We start from the raw sequence: 17,352 nt of genomic DNA on the forward strand, positions 1-17,352 counted from the left end.
TTCTTCAGATCGCAAAAACTCATTATTCACGGTACCGATATCGAAGTTGTTTAAATAATCTGGACTTTGATACAGAGTTGGTGGTATTGTTGGAAGATTTTTTGAAGATGAAACTTCATCAGTGTCACCACCAAAACTTTAAGATTTCGGACTCATGTAGACATCCATTTTTGTTTGATGTTTTTACTGTCTCCTCAGGCCTAGACAAAAAATCATTATCAATATTCGTTGCTTTTGAAATTCGGCTTAATTTGCATATGGAACAACTAAAGACTCTCCTGAATTAAAAAAAAAATGTCTTAGTACATCTAAATCGCGGGCCCCTGAGAAACCCCGTGCCCGGGGGGAATCCACAAAGCTTGCGTTGCTTAGAAAAAAAAACTACAAATATTTTTATATTATTATTAATATTGCACTAAATGTGCATACACACTCGCAAAAGTACGTACATATATTTCTAGAGCACTTCTCGCTCTTTCTCTGCGAGTACACTTTGCACAAACGCGGTTTATTGACATTCAAATGACTTAAACAAATACACGAAAATATTTAACATTCCGATACTAATTTGCACTTTATAATAGCATTTTATACTTCTAATCGTTCTTTTATCATATTTTACACATTTTCATAATATTATAATTAATTTTTTTAGCTAGAACGTTGGTAAACATTTTACGAAAAAAAAATTACTCGAGCAAACGTCTTTAACGTTTCGCGACATAGTTGAAACTGGCAATTGCGGAAACATGCTTCACGAATATTGCTCGAATTTGTTCGCTGATTAAAATTTTATAGGATCATTATAGATCCCATAAAATATTTTTGTTTAGTTTACGTGTTATTCCGTTTTAAATTTGCATACTTTTAGGCAAATAGTAATCTTAAATAGCATTCAATGTTCGGACTTCTACCTTACTTAGTTAATTGGCGCTTAACCGTCTAAACGGTTATGGCCGTCCAACAAGGAGCGCCAGTCGCTCCTTCGATCCGCCAACCGGCACCAATTGGTCACACCAAGGGAGTTGAAATCGTTTTCCACCTGGTCCTTCCAACGGAGTGGGGGCCGACCTCTACCTCTGCTTCCATAGGCGGAGCATCATCTTTCATTCGCATAACATGGCCTAGCCAGCGCAGCCGCTGCGTTTTAATTCGCTGGACTATGTTGATGTCTGCGTATAGCTCCTACAGCTCATCATTAAATCTTCTTCGGTACTCGCCATCGCCAACGCGTAGAGGTCCATAAATCTTTCGAAGAACTTTTCTCTCGAACACTCCCAAAGCCTACCACTAAGGCCGGATTTTTCAGAGCGAGTTTAAACTCCAGCTAAAATTGACTACATAACCCTGCCACTTCGGCCGCTTAAGCTGAGATGAGCAGAAAAAATTCATGTGGCAAGGTACTCTAGTCAAATTTAACTGGTGTTTAAACTCGCACTGAAAAACCGGGCATAAAATGGTCAACCAGGTTACTATATCCAGCGAGTACTTATAAACAAGGGTTTTACAACTTTGGTTGGGTAACAGTAGTACGTAATGACATACGGCAATTGAGATAGATATACAGATACTAGCAGACCCGGCAGACGTTGTTCTGCCCTAAATTTGATCTATCTGCATACATTTTAATAAGATTTTTCCGTCTAACTCTGCCCTACCCCTCTACACTTTTCCTAATCCTTTTATTCACTCCTCCCTCCGTCTTTTTCGCTTCATCTATCTCCATCTTCGTCTCATTCTATCTCTTTCTCAGTATCCTTCTCTCTTTTATCTTCTCTCAAGTTTTTCTCCTTCTTCTTCATCTCTTATTGCCAGTCCCAGAGGGTGGTATGTATTTTGTTCCAGTCCCATTCCGAGTCTCAATCCCAGTCCCACTCCGAGTCTCAGTCTCAGTCCCAGTCCGTCTCTGGTATACTTCCCGGAAAAAAGCATCGTAAATACTAATATAGGCAAATTTATATACGAAATTTAGGGCAAATCGAATAGGACGTATGTAAATATGTAGGTATGTGGGTATTATTAATTCTTGTCTTTATTTCGGCTTCGCATGTATATTTATCAGTTTTGCCGGGTTGATGCGAAAAAAAGGCAGACGGTGGCTGATTTTCAGACCTACCCAATATGCTCACAAAATTTCATGAGAATCGGTTCAGCCGTTTCGGAGGAGTTAAGCCTCTTAAACCGTGACAGAAGAATTTTATATTGTAACGAATTACTTGCAAATCCTCTTATTTGCCCTTTTGCTAAGTTCGAATCACTAAACTGTTGAATAAATAACTCCAATATTGAAGAATGGAAAAATGGCCTTTATTAAAGTAATTCGCAATTACACGTATACTTTGCTACTCGCTGGCTTAATAACCAAACTGATTGATAACTCAAATGAAACTCTACTATTGGCCGGCAGATCGCGTGCTTAATCAAACTGATTGATATCTCAACTCAAACTGAATTACTTCTTACTCGCTTGCCCCGCTTTTATAGTTTACGCTGCATACTTCTAGGCTCTTCCATTTCCAGAACTTACTAGTTGTTTCGGCTACAAAATCGCCAGCCACAACTACGTGCACAAATTATTGCTCTCTCTTGTGACACCTCAGATAAGATATATGCATGTGTTTGTGCATTGCCGCTCCGCTGCTCGTATACGTACATATGTGTAGACGCAATTATTTATTCGTTTATGTAGATACATAAAGATTGAATTATTGATGTGAATGTTTGTAGTTTACAGTCTCTCGCGCGCACATAGGCATATAAGTAAATGCATCTGTGTGTGACATCTCTCTGGGCTGCCTTATATATGTGTATATTTGATTTAATTATTAACGTAAATACTGCTTGGCATGGCCTTAGCATCGCCTTAGTGATGGGATAATTTAGTGATGCTAATATCCGTGACACTGCCCTCCACCGAAGTCTGATCGTCCCGATCAGACAAATCTCTCGATCTAAACGTTGCTAGCCTTTCCAAATGGACCAACTTCATTTTGGTTCGTGGTTTACCGATGGTTTGTATGCGGTACACTACATCGTTGATCCGTTTTACAACTTTGTATGGGCCTTCCCAATTACACCGCAATTTCGGGGACAAACCTTTTTTACGTTGTGGGTTGTATAACAGCACCAAATCTCCTTCCTGAAAACCTTCTGAATTAATTGCTTTATCATATCTGGCTTTCATCTTGTCACTCATAATCTTTGTTCGTTGCCTTATCAGATCATGTATTTCTCTTAGCTCTTCTTCCAAATCACTAGTGGATTTCCTGACATTTCTCTCCGCATTGGCATCTATCCCAAACTTCAAATCAGCTGGCAGTCTAAGGTCATTGCCAAAAATTACTTTTGCAGGGGTTTGGCCCGTTGTCTCATGCACTGCTGATCGGTAAGCCATCAAGAATAATGGTATGCGGGTATCCCATTCTTTATGGTACTTGTCCACTACTTTCCTTAAGTGCTCCTCCAATGTTCTATTGAATCGTTCTACCATACCATCGGATTGAGGATGCAATGCAGTTGTCCGTGTTTTTCGAATGCCCAATGACTTACACATTTCCTGGAACAAAGCTGATTCGAAATTCCTGCCTTGGTCAGAATGTAACTCCATTGGTACACCATATCTTGCAACCCAATTGTTTATAAACACTTCTGCTACCGTTTCCGCTTCTTGATTTGGGATTGGGTATACGTCTGGCCATTTGCTGAAATAATCCATAATTACCAGAACATATTTGTTTCCGCCGTTGCTAGTAGGAAATGGACCGGCGACATCCATAGCGATCCTTTCAAATGGCGCACCTGAGTTATATTGCTTCATCTGGCCATGACTTCGTTTTCTGGGCCCTTTCGCTCTGCTGCAAACCTCGCAGTTCGCAATCCACTCAGTGACCGACTGACGGCAACCAACCCAATAGAATCTCTGTTTAATCTTCTCGAGCGTCTTCGTGATGCCAAGATGACCTCCGCTTGGACCATTATGCAGCTCGCTGAGCACATCAGGAATCCTCTTTCTGGCAACAACTATCAGTTTATTCTTGTATTTACCATCCTCACTCTCCCATACTCGATGAAGGCAACCGGATATCAATTATAAACTGTTCCACTGTGCCCAATATGACTTCGCAATGGGACTCTCTGCTGACATCTCTTCTCTGTTTGGTCTTTCATTTCGTTCGAGCCCTTGCATAACACGTGACAGATCTGCATCTTCTAGCTGGCACTTTCTTAGCTGTTCCTTGTCCCATTCATCTGTACATGTTATAGTCATTAGCCGGACATCTATAATATCTTCTTTAGCCTCGGATTTTGAACAGTGCTTGCATTCCAAACTACATGGTCTTCGTGACATTGCATCGGCATTTCCATGGGTACTACCTTTTCGATGCTCAATGGAAAAGTCATAGCTTTGTAGTCGCTCGATTCACCGTGCCAATTGTCCTTCCGGACTACGGAACTGCAGTAGCCATTTTAAAGCTGCGTGATCTGTCCTGACACGGAATCGCTGGCCGTAGAGGTATTTGTGAAAATGTTTAACGCACTCTACCAATGTCAACAGCTCTCTCCGCGTAACGCAGTAATTCCTCTCTGGTTTTCCAATCGAACGGCTGTAATATGCAACTACATTCTCCTGTCCATCGACCAGTTGTGATAAAACGCCTCCTATAGCATATCCACTCGCATCTGTATCTAGAATAAATGTTGCTCCTGGAATCGGATATGCTAACATTGGGGCAGTGCACAAACGCTCCTTCAATGTTTGGAAAGCCACTTCTTGCTCCTTCTTCCATTCAAAAGCTTTATTTTTTCTTGTAAGCCCATGGAGGCTTTGGGCTACGCTGGAAAAATTTTGTACAAATCGGCGGTAATATGTGCACAGCCCAAGGAAACTTCTTAACTCATGTAGGTTCTGTGGTCTTGGCCAATCCTTTACAGCCTCTATCTTTTCGTTCGCAGTGCAGATGCCCTCTGTCGTTACCTTGTGACCCAAATAATTTACTTCATTTTTAAACAGCGCACACTTTTTGGGACTTAACTTCAGACCAGCGCCAGCTATTCTTTGGAAAACTTCCTCCAAGTTCTTAAGATGTTCATCGAAATTCTTGCCCAATACGATGATGTCGTCCAGGTACACCAAGCGTGTTTTCCAATGTAGTCCTTTCAATACCTGATCCATGAGTCTCTCGAAAGTAGCTGGTGCATTACATAGTCCAAAGGGCATTACTGTAAATTGCCAAAGACCATCTCCGACGCTGAAGGCTGTTTTCTCTTTGTCTTCCTCCTTTACCTCCACTTGCCAGTAGCCGCTTTTCAAGTCCAGTGTGGAAAACCATTTCGTACCAGAGAGCGAGTCCAGAGTGTCGTCAATTCTTGGCAATGGGTAGCTATCCTTTTTCGTAACGTCATTCAACTTCCGGTAGTCCACGCAAAACCTCATTTTTCCATCCTTCTTCTTTACAAGTACTACCGGTGAGCTCCAGGGACTAGCTGATGGTTCGATGACGCCGCTGTCGCTCATTTCTTGTATAATTTGACTCACAACTTGCCGCTTCGCCAGTGGAACACTACGTGGAGCTTGACGGATCGGCCTCGCATCTCCAGTGTCAATTTGATGTTTCACAACGTTGGTGCGGCCTGGTTTAGAACCATCCTGGTCAAATATGTTCGCGTACTTTAGGAGCAGTTGTTTTGCCTTACTCTGATATGCTTCCTCTAGCCCCTGCGTCCATGCCGTGATGTCATTTGAAAGAGTAGTATTACTAGCTGAAACGTGTTCCTGGAGCTGTTCACAGTTAATAACTACTTCAGCCTCTTGGCATCTTCCCAAAATAGCTCCTTTAGTGAGTTTGAGTGGTGAATTGAACTCATTGAGTACTCTTACCTGAACACGTCCATCTTGTTTTGTCATAGCCAGGGTTTTTCCTACAAGTATGTTCAGTGCTGATTTGTTTGCTGCTTCGACAACCCACAATTTGTTTGTCCCACAATCTCCATCAACCTTTGCCCAGATGACTGCTTCGGATTTTGGTGGTATTCGCTGACTCTCTTCCACCAGCACTCGTTTACTGCTGTAGCCTCTCTCGTAGCCGAAATTAAGTGGTACATCCATGTTCTTATATCGCATCGTCTTGCTTTGCATGTCGATCTTGATGCCCTGATCGATTAAGAAGTCCACTCCAATTATGATTTCATCAACAATCTCTGCCACTATAAAATTGTGTACTACCGTGACGTTCCCAATTGCGACTTCACATGATACTTCTCCTAGAACCGTGCTGTCTTCTCCAATGGCTGTACGCAATCTTGCTCCATGCAATGGTGTTATCTTCTTGTTGACTAAATCCGCTCGAATGATGGAATGAGATGCACCCGTATCTACAGTCAGTAAACGTTCCTTTCCATCCACATGTCCTCCGACAGTAAGATTGTTTGACCTTCTTCCAATTTGTGAGATAGAGATTATGGGGCATTCAATTGAGGGAGCCAGCTGTCGCCCCTTGCGGCTGACTCGCTTTAGTTTAACGATTGAGTGGATTTGGAGATTTGCTCATCTCCTTCAGCTCTGCGTTTACGGCCACCCACATTGTTGGAGCTATTGGGACCGGTGCTGCAATGTCGTGCAATATGACCTGGGTTGCCGCACTTGAAACATTTAATAACTCCGGCATTTTTCTGTTGTGATCCCTTCAGTGCTTCCAAAATTGTGTCTACCCATTCTGGCCTTTCTACTTCTACACGATGAGCCTTATATGCTGGTTTACTTAATAGGGAGGCAGTTTCCTGAGTCAATGCATGTGATACCGTTTCAGCAAATGTCAGTTTTGGGTTCGCGTATGTAGCTCGCTTCGTTTCCACGTCTCGTATGCCATTTATGAAGCTCTGGATTTTTACCCTTTCAGTGTATTCCACGGGTGCGTCTGCATTTGCAAGATGAGCCAATCTTTCAATATCTGAAGCAAACTCCTGCAATGTCTCATTTGCTTTTTGGTAGCGGTTTTGCAACTCAATTTGGAATATCTGTTTCCTATGCTCGCTTCCGTAACGTCTCTCTAAAGCGCTCATCAATGTTTCGTAGTGGTTCCGATCGTACTCTGGGATGGTCTGTAAGATTTCCGTGGCAGGCCCTTTCAGTGCCACGAACAGAGCTGCAACTTTATCTTCAGCATTCCATTGGTTCACTGCTGCGGTCTTCTCAAACTGTAGCTTAAAGACCTGAAAAGGAACAGAACCGTCAAAAGATGGTGTCTTTACCTTTGGATTACTCGCTGAAACAGCTGGGCGGTTTAGTTGTAATTGCTCCATACGACCTTTTAACGCTTCTACTTCGGCATCAATTTTGTCCTCGAGTTGTAAAATTTTTGCATCCTGCTCTTCCAGTTTCACAAAGAGCTGCGATGATACCTGTTCCGAAATTTGTGCCGACATTTCAGATATACGTGCCTCTTGCGCTTCCAGTTGAGATGCCAAATATGTCTTCTGTTCTTCCAATTGTGATGTTATACGGGTTTCCTGCGATTCCAGTTGGGATACCATATACGTCTTCTGTTCTTCAAGTTGTGAAGAAATTTGTGTCGACATTTCTGAAATACGTGTTTCTTGTGCTTCAATTTTCGATGTTACTGTCGACGTTTGTGCAGATATTGCAGCCAATATCACGTTCAAGTCTGTGCTGGTAGCCGTTTGCGATGTTTCGTTTTTCTCTTCAATTTTTGTTGTCTCCTCGCCATCAAGATGAAAGACATACTCTTCCACATCAATTCCTTCTGCTTCCATTGCCTCTCGTAGCCGTGCCTGAAGTTCAAGTTTAACGCCGCTTGTATTCAATCCACGGGTCTCCAACTCCTTCTTTAATTGCTGGATCTTCAATTCACTGAACTTTGCCATGTCCTTGTTGTCCTTTGGAATTTATTCAACAATTCCTCTTCTGACACCAATTGTAACGAATTACTTGCAAATCCTCTTATTTGCCCTTTTGCTAAGTTCGAATCACTAAACTGTTGAATAAATAACTCCAATATTGAATAATGGAAAAATGGCCTTTATTAAAGTAATTCACAATTACACGTATACTTTTCTACTCGCTGGCTTAATAACCAAACTGATTGATAACTCAAATGAAACTCTACTATTGGCCGGCAGATCGCGTGCTTAATCAAACTGATTGATATCTCAACTCAAACTGAATTACTTCTTACTCGCTTGCCCCGCTTTTATAGTTTACGCTGCATACTTCTAGGCTCTTCCATTTCCAGAACTTACTAGTTGTTTTGGCTACAAAATCGCCAGCCACAACTACGTGCACAAATTATTGCTCTCTCTTGTGACAACTCAGATAAGATATATGCATGTGTTTGTGCATTGCCGCTCCGCTGCTCGTATACGTACATATGTGTAGACGCAATTATTTATTCGTTTATGTAGATACATAAAGATTGAATTATTGATGTGAATGTTTGTAGTTTACAGTCTCTCGCGCGCGCATAGGCATATAAGTAAATGCATCTGTGTGTGACATCTCTCTGGGCTGCCTTATATATGTGTATATTTGATTTAATTATTAACGTAAATACTGCTTGGCATGGCCTTAGCATCGCCTTAGTGATGGGATAATTTAGTGATGCTAATATCCGTGACAATATATTAGATAGATATATGGGGTATTCCATTCCATTTCGACCAATTTTGAACCCGACCCCTTTAGAATTGGCTGAAAGTTTCTCTTCTTTTTCAAGCTTCTGAAAGACGTTTTTCAGAATTTTTTCAAACTTTTTCATCCAACTCAAAAAAAGTTATGAATTTAAAAAAAAACACCGTTTTTGTTTTCAAAATGCTATAACTTTTTCAAAAATTGACCGTTTGGGATCTTTCTTTTTTTTTAATTTGTTTTTAAGTGTGCTTTTCGGAAAAAATACAAAAAAAGTTTTAAAGTTTTTTTTTGTAATTTTTCAGTTTTTCGAGATTTTTCGAATTTCGCCATTTTTTTTTTTCTCATAAAAAACTTCAATCAATACTAGCAGACCCGGCAGACGTTGTTCTGCCCTAAATTTGGCCTATCTGCATACATTTTAATAAGCTTTTTCCGCCTAACTCTGTCCTCCCCCCACCCTTCTTCACTTTTTCCTGATCCTTTTATTCACTCCTCCCTCCGTATTTTTCTCTGCATCTATCTCCATATTCGTCTCATTCTATTTCTTTCTCAGTCTCCTTGTCCTTCTGTCACGTTCTTCTCATTCTTCTTCATCCCTTATTGCTTGTCCCAGATGGTGGCATGTATTTTGTTCCAGTCCCAGTCCCACTCCAAGTCTCAGTTCCAGTCCTAGTCCTAATCCCAGTCCCAGTCCGTCTCTGGTCTACTACCCGTAAAAAAAATCTTAAATACTAATATAGGCAAATTTATATATACCAAATTTTAGGCAAATGGAATAGGACGTATGTAAATGGGTATGTGGGTGTTATAATCATTAATAATTATATATTAATAATTATTAATTCATGTCTATATTTCGGCTTCGCATGCATATTTATCAGTTTTGCCAGGTTGATGCGACTAAATCGAATATCACAATGAAAATTACTTTAGAGCTCTTAGCAACAGCTTTCATTTCATATCCATATTACCCACACATCCCATGGGTATCCGGGTCCACGTTCTGGCCTATATCTTGAGACCCTAGGTAACCAGCGGTATAATATATTACTGTGTACTAAAGCACTCATCAACAGCTTTCATTTGATATCCATATTATATAAACACATTCTAGGTGTACCCGGGTCCACCTTTGAATAAAATCGATCGACGCATCTCTCCAAACACAGGTGACCAACTAACACGCCTTTCCTTTTATATATATAGATTTTTTTTTTTAACACTTCACTATAATATTAAAACGAAATGCAGACATTCGTTGCTTTTGAAATTCGGCTTAAAAATTGCACATGGAAAAATTAAGACTCTCCTAAATTAAAAAAAATGTCTTAGTACTTCTAAATCTCGGGCGCCCTCAGAAACCCCGGGTCCGGTGGTATATTCTGCCATGAAAAGCTCTCAGTGAAAAAATATCTGTCTTGCAGATGCCGTTCGGAGTCGGCATTGGAAAATTGGAAGAGAAGCTCGGCCTAAAAATCTCTTCGGAGGTTATTGCGCCTTACATTTTATTTTTTAATGGTATTGCATACCAAAGAATGATAATTTGAAAATTTTGGAAAAGGGGCCCTTTTTAGGTAATCTCTCTATAATAATATTTATTATTGCCTTTAGCCGAACAAGGCTTCTTACCGAAGACTATATTTGAATATGTATAAGTATAATAGTTCAGCTTTGTAACATATGAGATAATACAGCTGGGTATATTAGGGGGACTCATGAAAGCATATAAACTTATAAGGTGTAAAGTTATATCCATTTACACACGCGGTTATATGAACGCACCTAGTAATACTCTTGATAAACTTGATTGTTTATCAGCTGTATTATTGCCAAACAAAATTTTTTTGATTGTTATACAAATTAAAAAATACCAAGATTAAGTGAAAAATCAAAACTAAAACGCCATTACTTGCTGATGTTGGAGATTTCTGATGAAAATGCTGGCTGTAATGTCTGCAAGGTTGCATTCCTTTGAGTTTATCGCGTTTACACAATGAAATGTGCGCGTAAATTTATACAAATTGTGTAAATGATTTTTCATACAAAATTTGACAGCTCGTTTACGCACTAGATAAATTTATACGTTTACACACTTTATAAGGCATTTATACGGTTACATGAGTCCCCCTATTATTTTCAGTTTAACCCAAAATTTTAATATCAAAAAAGTGGACATGATTGTCGTTCAATATCGCCTATTTTCAATACCACTCTATTCTGGGTTAAGTACAGCCTACACACCAATTATTTTAAAGAACTCTCAACTTTTGCTCAAATTATCGTGTTAACGGACGAACAGTGGCATAGTGATGGGGCCCAAGGGGAGCATCTTGCCCGGGCGCTATTTACAGGGGACGCTAAATTGTCCACAAAACATAACTTCCTGGATAATTTGTATTTTATTATAATTTATTTCTTGAAAAAAATTTCTATACTAAAAAATGCATGCGTATATCCGAAACACTTGCGGCAGATTGTGGAATAATTGAAAGCACATATCTTTTTTTCTCATGCTCAACGTTACGCTGGGAATTATTAAAAAATGCTTTAACAAAAACTGTCAAACGTGAATCTGAAACACGATGTATAAGTTTATAGATGTTTGATTAATAGAACAACTGATGACATTCTGTTGATATTTGATATAAGACTTTTATATTTGTTGCGCAAGATGCGCACGGGTCCGGCTCGTACACTATATTTAAATTTCATAACATTAGTGCATTTCTGGTATGAAATCTTAAGGAGAATTGATTGCGTGCATCTCAGATTACAACATCCGGGGATGAATTTTAGATTAGTGTATCATGATCTTAAATCATTAGCGACTGAACTATCCCAAAATTCGGGACAATATCTGTGATGAAGCGTGTTAGAAGCCGGCGCGAAATGCCCGGAAAATCGGCTAGAGATTTTGGTCTTTCTGTGGAATGTGAAATTTCTCGCGTTATGAAAAGTGTTCTCGATCGTCTCCAACATGAAATACGTACAAGATTTACACGACTAATTGACCAAAATTATACTCAGTTGAGCAGAGCTCACAGAGTATATTAAGTTTGATTGGATAACGGTTTGTTGTACAGGTATAAAGGAATCGAGATAGATATAGACTTCCATATATCAAAATCATCAGGATCGAAAAAAAATTTGATTGATCCACGTCCGTCCGTCCGTCCGTCCGTTAACACGATAACTTGAGTAAATTTTGAGGTATCTTGATGAAATTTGGTATGTAGGTTCCTGAGTACTCATCTCAGATCGCTATTTAAAATGAACGATATCGGACTATAACCACGCCCACTTTTTCGATATCGAAAATTTCGAAAAACCGAAAAAGTGCAATAATTCATTACCAAAGACAGATAAAGCGATGAAACTTGGTAGGTGAGTTGAACTTATGACGAAGAATAGAAAATTAGTAAAATTTGGGCGTGGCGCCGCCCACTTTTAAAGGAAGGTAATTTAAAATTTTTGCAAATTGTAATTTGGCAGTCGTTGACGATATCATGATGAAATTTGGCAGGGACGTTACTCCTATCACTATATATACGCCTAATAAAAATTAGCAAAATCGGAGAAGGACCACGCCCACTTTTAAAAAAAATTTTTTTTTTTTTGTAAAATTTTTACAAAAAATTTAATATCTTTACAGTATATAAGTAAATTATGTCAACATTCAACTCCAGTGATGATATGGTGCAACAAAATACAAAAATAAAAGAAAATTTCAAAATGGGCTTGGCTCCACCCTTTTTCGTTTAATTTGTCTGGGATACTTTTAATGCCATAAGTCGAACAAAAATTTACTAATCCTTTTGAAATTTGGTAGGAGCATAGATTTTATGACGTTAACTGTTTTCTGTGAAAATGGGCGAAATTGGTTTGAAGCCACGCCCACTTTTTATACACAGTCCTCCGTCTGTCCTTCCGCATGGCCGTTAGCACGATAACTTGAGCAAAAATCGACATATCTTTACTGAACTTAGTTCACGTACTTTCTTGAACTCATTTTATCTTGGTATAAAAAATGAACGAAATCCGACTATGACCACGCCCACTTTTTCGATATCGAAAATTACGAAAAATGAAAAAAAAGCCATAATTCTATACCACAGACGAAAAAAGGGATGAAACATGGTAATTGGATTGGTTTATTGACGCGAAATATAACTTTAGAAAAAACTTTGTAAAATGGTTGTGACACCTACCATATTAAGTAGAAGAAAATGAAAAAGTTCTGCAGGGCGAAATAAAACACCTTTGAAATCTTGGTAGGTATTACATATATAAATAAATTAGCGGTGTCCAACAGATAATGTTCTGGGTCACCCTGGTCCACATTTTGGTCGATATCTGGAAAACGACTTCACATACACAACTACCACCACTCCCTTTTAAAACTCTCATTAATACCTTTAATTTGATACCAATATCGAACAAACAAAGTCTAGAGTCACCCCTGGTCCACCTTTATGGCGATATTTCGAAACGGCGCCCACCTATAGAACTAAGGCCCACTCCCTTTTAAAATACTCATTAACACCTTTCGTTTGATACCCATATTGTACAAACGTATTCTAGATTCACCCCTCGTTCACCTTTATGGCGATATCTCGAAAAGGCGACCACCTATACAACTACCACCACTCCCTTTTAAAACCCTCATTAATACCTTTAATTTGATACCCATATCGTACAAACACATTCTAGAGTCACCCCTGGTCCACCTTTATGGCGATATTTCGAAACGGCGTCCACCAATAGAACTAGGGCCCACTCCCTTTTAAAATACTCATTAACACCTTTCATTTGATACCCATATTGTACAAACGCATTCTAGAGTCACCCCTGGTCCACCTTTATGGCGATATCTCGAAAAGGCGACCACCTATACAACTACCACCACTCCCTTTTAAAACCCTCATTAATACCTTTAATTTGATACCCATACCGTACAAACACATTCTAGAGTCACCCCTGGTCCACCTTTATGGCGATATTTCGAAACGGCGTCCACCAATAGAACTAGGGCCCAATCCCTTTTAAAATACTCATTAACACCTTTCATTTGATACCCATATTGTACAAACGCATTCTAGAGTCACCCCTGGTCCACCTTTATGGCGATATCTCGAAAAGGCGACCACCTTTACAACTACCACCACTCCCTTTTAAAACCCTCATTAATACCTTTAATTTGATACCCATATCGTACAAACACATTCTAGAGTCACCCCTGGTCCACCTTTATGGCGATATTTCGAAACGGCGTCCACCAATAGAACTAGGGCCCATTCCCTTTTAAAATACTCATTAACACCTTTCTTTTGATACCCATATTGTACACACAAATTCTAGGGTCACCCCTGGTCCACCTTTATGTCGATATCTCGAAAAGGCGACCACCTATACAACAACCACCACTCCCTTTTAAAACCCTCATTAATACCTTTAATTTGATACCCATATCGTACAAACACATTCTAGAGTCACCCCTGGTCCACATTTTGGTCGATATCTCGAAAACGCATTCACATACTCTAGAGTCACCCCTGGTCCACTTTTATGGCGATATCCTGAAATGGCGTCCCCCTATAGAACTATGGCCCACTCCCTCATAAAATACTCTTTAATGCCTTTCATTTGATACACTTGTCATACAAACACATTCCAGGTTTTCCCTCGGTTCATTTTCCTACATGGTTATTTTCCCTTATGTTGTCACCATAGCTCTCAACTGAGTATGTAATGTTCGGTTACACCCGAACTTAACCTTCCTAACTTGTTTTTGATTTGGATTTCTCTAGACGTTGGAAATTTGTGAAACAAGGATAATAACGACTTAGAGAGAAATTGTAAGAACTTGGGTGAATTACGATTCGACAGAACTTTTTATCGACATATGCAAAATATTACTTTCCAGTAGAAAAGAAGATGTTTTTCCAAAATTTCGAGTGGCACTTCAAATACTCTTGACTATCTCAGTAGCAATTGCTAGCTGCGAATGTTCTTTCAGCAAATTAAAACTGATTTTGACAAAAATATATCGAGCCCCGGGTGCAATAAAACCTCACTACGCCACTGCAGACGGACGTGGCTCAATCAAAACTTTTTGATGCTGATATAAGGAAGCCTATATCTATCTCCATTCCCTTATGCTATTACGTACCAGCTTTATGCAACCAGATTTAAAATACTCTCGTGTACATGTACACTCCGGGTATAAAAACTTCGGTTTGTTAAAAGTCCAAACGATGCACATAGGTAGATTTTACGAATTTATGCGGCCAAAATTGAAAATTTTAAATTGCAAATACAAAATCCAAAATCGCTCTACGTTTATAATAGACCGGGTGATAATAAACCGGTCTTCTCGGCTTTTATAGACTACCGGGGTGCCCCTGCCCCGGGTCCCCTCCCACCTTTCGATTATTTATTTTTTACGTATTTTAAGTAACCCATTTTTAAACGTCAATATTTTTAGTTTTAAGACAGTTATCAAAGTAAACAATATGGATTCGAGTGCTTCATGTAAATATCATTATTTATTGAAGAAATCGTCAACCTAGCATAATAAAAGACCCACCATTTTTAAGCTTTTAGCATGTTGCGTTTTCTTGAAAAAATATTGTTCATTTTTTAATTCAAAAGCATTTTAGTTATATTATCGCCTCCGATCGCCTCAAAATTTTTATGCATTTTAATAGTGGGTAGTCTTTTCTTATGGTTCTGATGAAAATCAGCTGCGGACAAGTGCGGCTGGGGTAAAAAAAGATACATTGGAAAAGTGTCCAAACAAATTTTGTTTTTCATTTTCATCTAAGATTCTCCTGGTTCATCTGGAAAAAATTAGTTACCCGTCAATTTCTCTACGGAAAAATGTAAAGCCAGAAATGATCAACAATGGATGAAAAATTGGCCAATTTGGAAAATTACCTGCTTTCGCCTTATGGTGACCCAGAGGAAAATATAAAACAACTAAAGGTAAATATTAATTACTTCAAGACTGCCATGAGGCAAAAATGGTCTGAAGCTTATAGAAAAGAAGACAGATTCATAAAACTAAACCAGTCATGGATTAGTGGGACATTTGAAATCCCTACCCAAAACCAAAATCGTCCCGGCCGCCCTTGAATATAATTTATAGAGTCAAGTGAGAGAAGCAAGCGTCACAAAACGAATTCACAATAGCACAGAAGTACAAAAATATCTACAAGTCATCAAATGAGCTCGGTAAGCCCAACATATTAACGCCTCAAGAAGCCGACAAGCACGACAGCAATACGAAATCATACGCGAGACAAATAAGTCACTTTATCCATGCTACGACAAATTATTAGATGCCAAAAAAGAATGCTTTCCGCCTGAACAACTCATAAAAGTGACGAGTCTGTATGCAGAAAGCACTTTGCAAAGTCTTATTGACATAACTCGTATGCGCCTTTCAATGTGCTTAAAGGAAGTACTTGTAACTATTAGCGAAGAGTATAGAAAAACTTTAATTATTATAAACAAATGGGCGTGTGATGGCTCCCAGCAAGTCAGATATAAACAAAAGTTTGAAAATCCTGCCGACTCGGATGCCAATATATTTTTGAGCTCATTTGTCCCTTTACAAATATATTATGGCAAAAATAACAAAACAGTTATTTGGGAGAATCCTTCTCCATCATCCCTTCGGTTTTGTCGGCCGATAAGATTCAGATTTCTGAAAGAAAACTATGATATGACCAAGAAGAAATTAAATACGTGGAAGAATCGGTAAAAAATTTGACTCCTACCAAAATCGAAATAAATGGAAATAAATTTACCTACAAGCACATTTTCAAGATGACTATGATTGATGGCAAGGTTTGTAATGCTGCAACGGACACTAAGTCTACCAAGCAATGCTTTATTTGTAAAACCACATCAAAAGACTTTAACGACCTAAGCAAAAATATGGTGTTAATCCTGAAACTTTGGACTTCGGAATATCTGTGCTGCATGCCAGAATCAGAATTTTTGAGAGTGTTTTACACTTGGCCTGTAAATTAAAAGTTAAAAAATACAGATAGAGAAAAACCGCTGAAGAAAAAGACTTGGAAGTGGCCGCTAAAAAAAAATCCAAGACAGATTTAAAAATGAGACCGGGTTACTCATTGACATGCCCAAGCCCAACTACGGTAATACAAATGATGGAAACACCAGCCGTAGATTTTTTGAGAACCCCCAATTGGCTTCCGATATAACTGGTGTGAACTTCGATTGAATTTACAGACTGAAAGTAATTTTAGAAACTATTTCCAGTGGATACATTATTGGCGTTAAGAAATATGATGAGTATGCCCTGGACACCGCCAAATTATAGGTATGTAAAGCATTATTCTTGCCACCCGATGATTCCTACTCTGCACAAAGTGCTCATACATGGTGCTACAATAATAGAAAATGCACTTCTTCCAATAGTCCAGTTGTCGGAGGACGCTGAAGAAGCTCGAAATAAGCACTTTCGCAAGTACCGCGAAGATTACGCAAGAGAATTTTCCCGCGAGCAGTGTAACCGCGACATATATAATAGACTATTATTGAGCTCTGATCCTCTCATTAGCAGTGTAAGTACAAAACAAAGAAGGAAAAAGAAAGTGTGTAAATCGCTTTCCCCGGAATCTTTAGATATGCTTTTAGACACTAAACCTGACTCCGCTTTATCAGAATCCTCGGACAAT

This window comes from Eurosta solidaginis, chromosome 4 (assembly GCF_040869045.1).
Source record: "Eurosta solidaginis isolate ZX-2024a chromosome 4, ASM4086904v1, whole genome shotgun sequence".
Classification (NCBI taxonomy): Eukaryota; Metazoa; Arthropoda; class Insecta; order Diptera; family Tephritidae; genus Eurosta; species Eurosta solidaginis.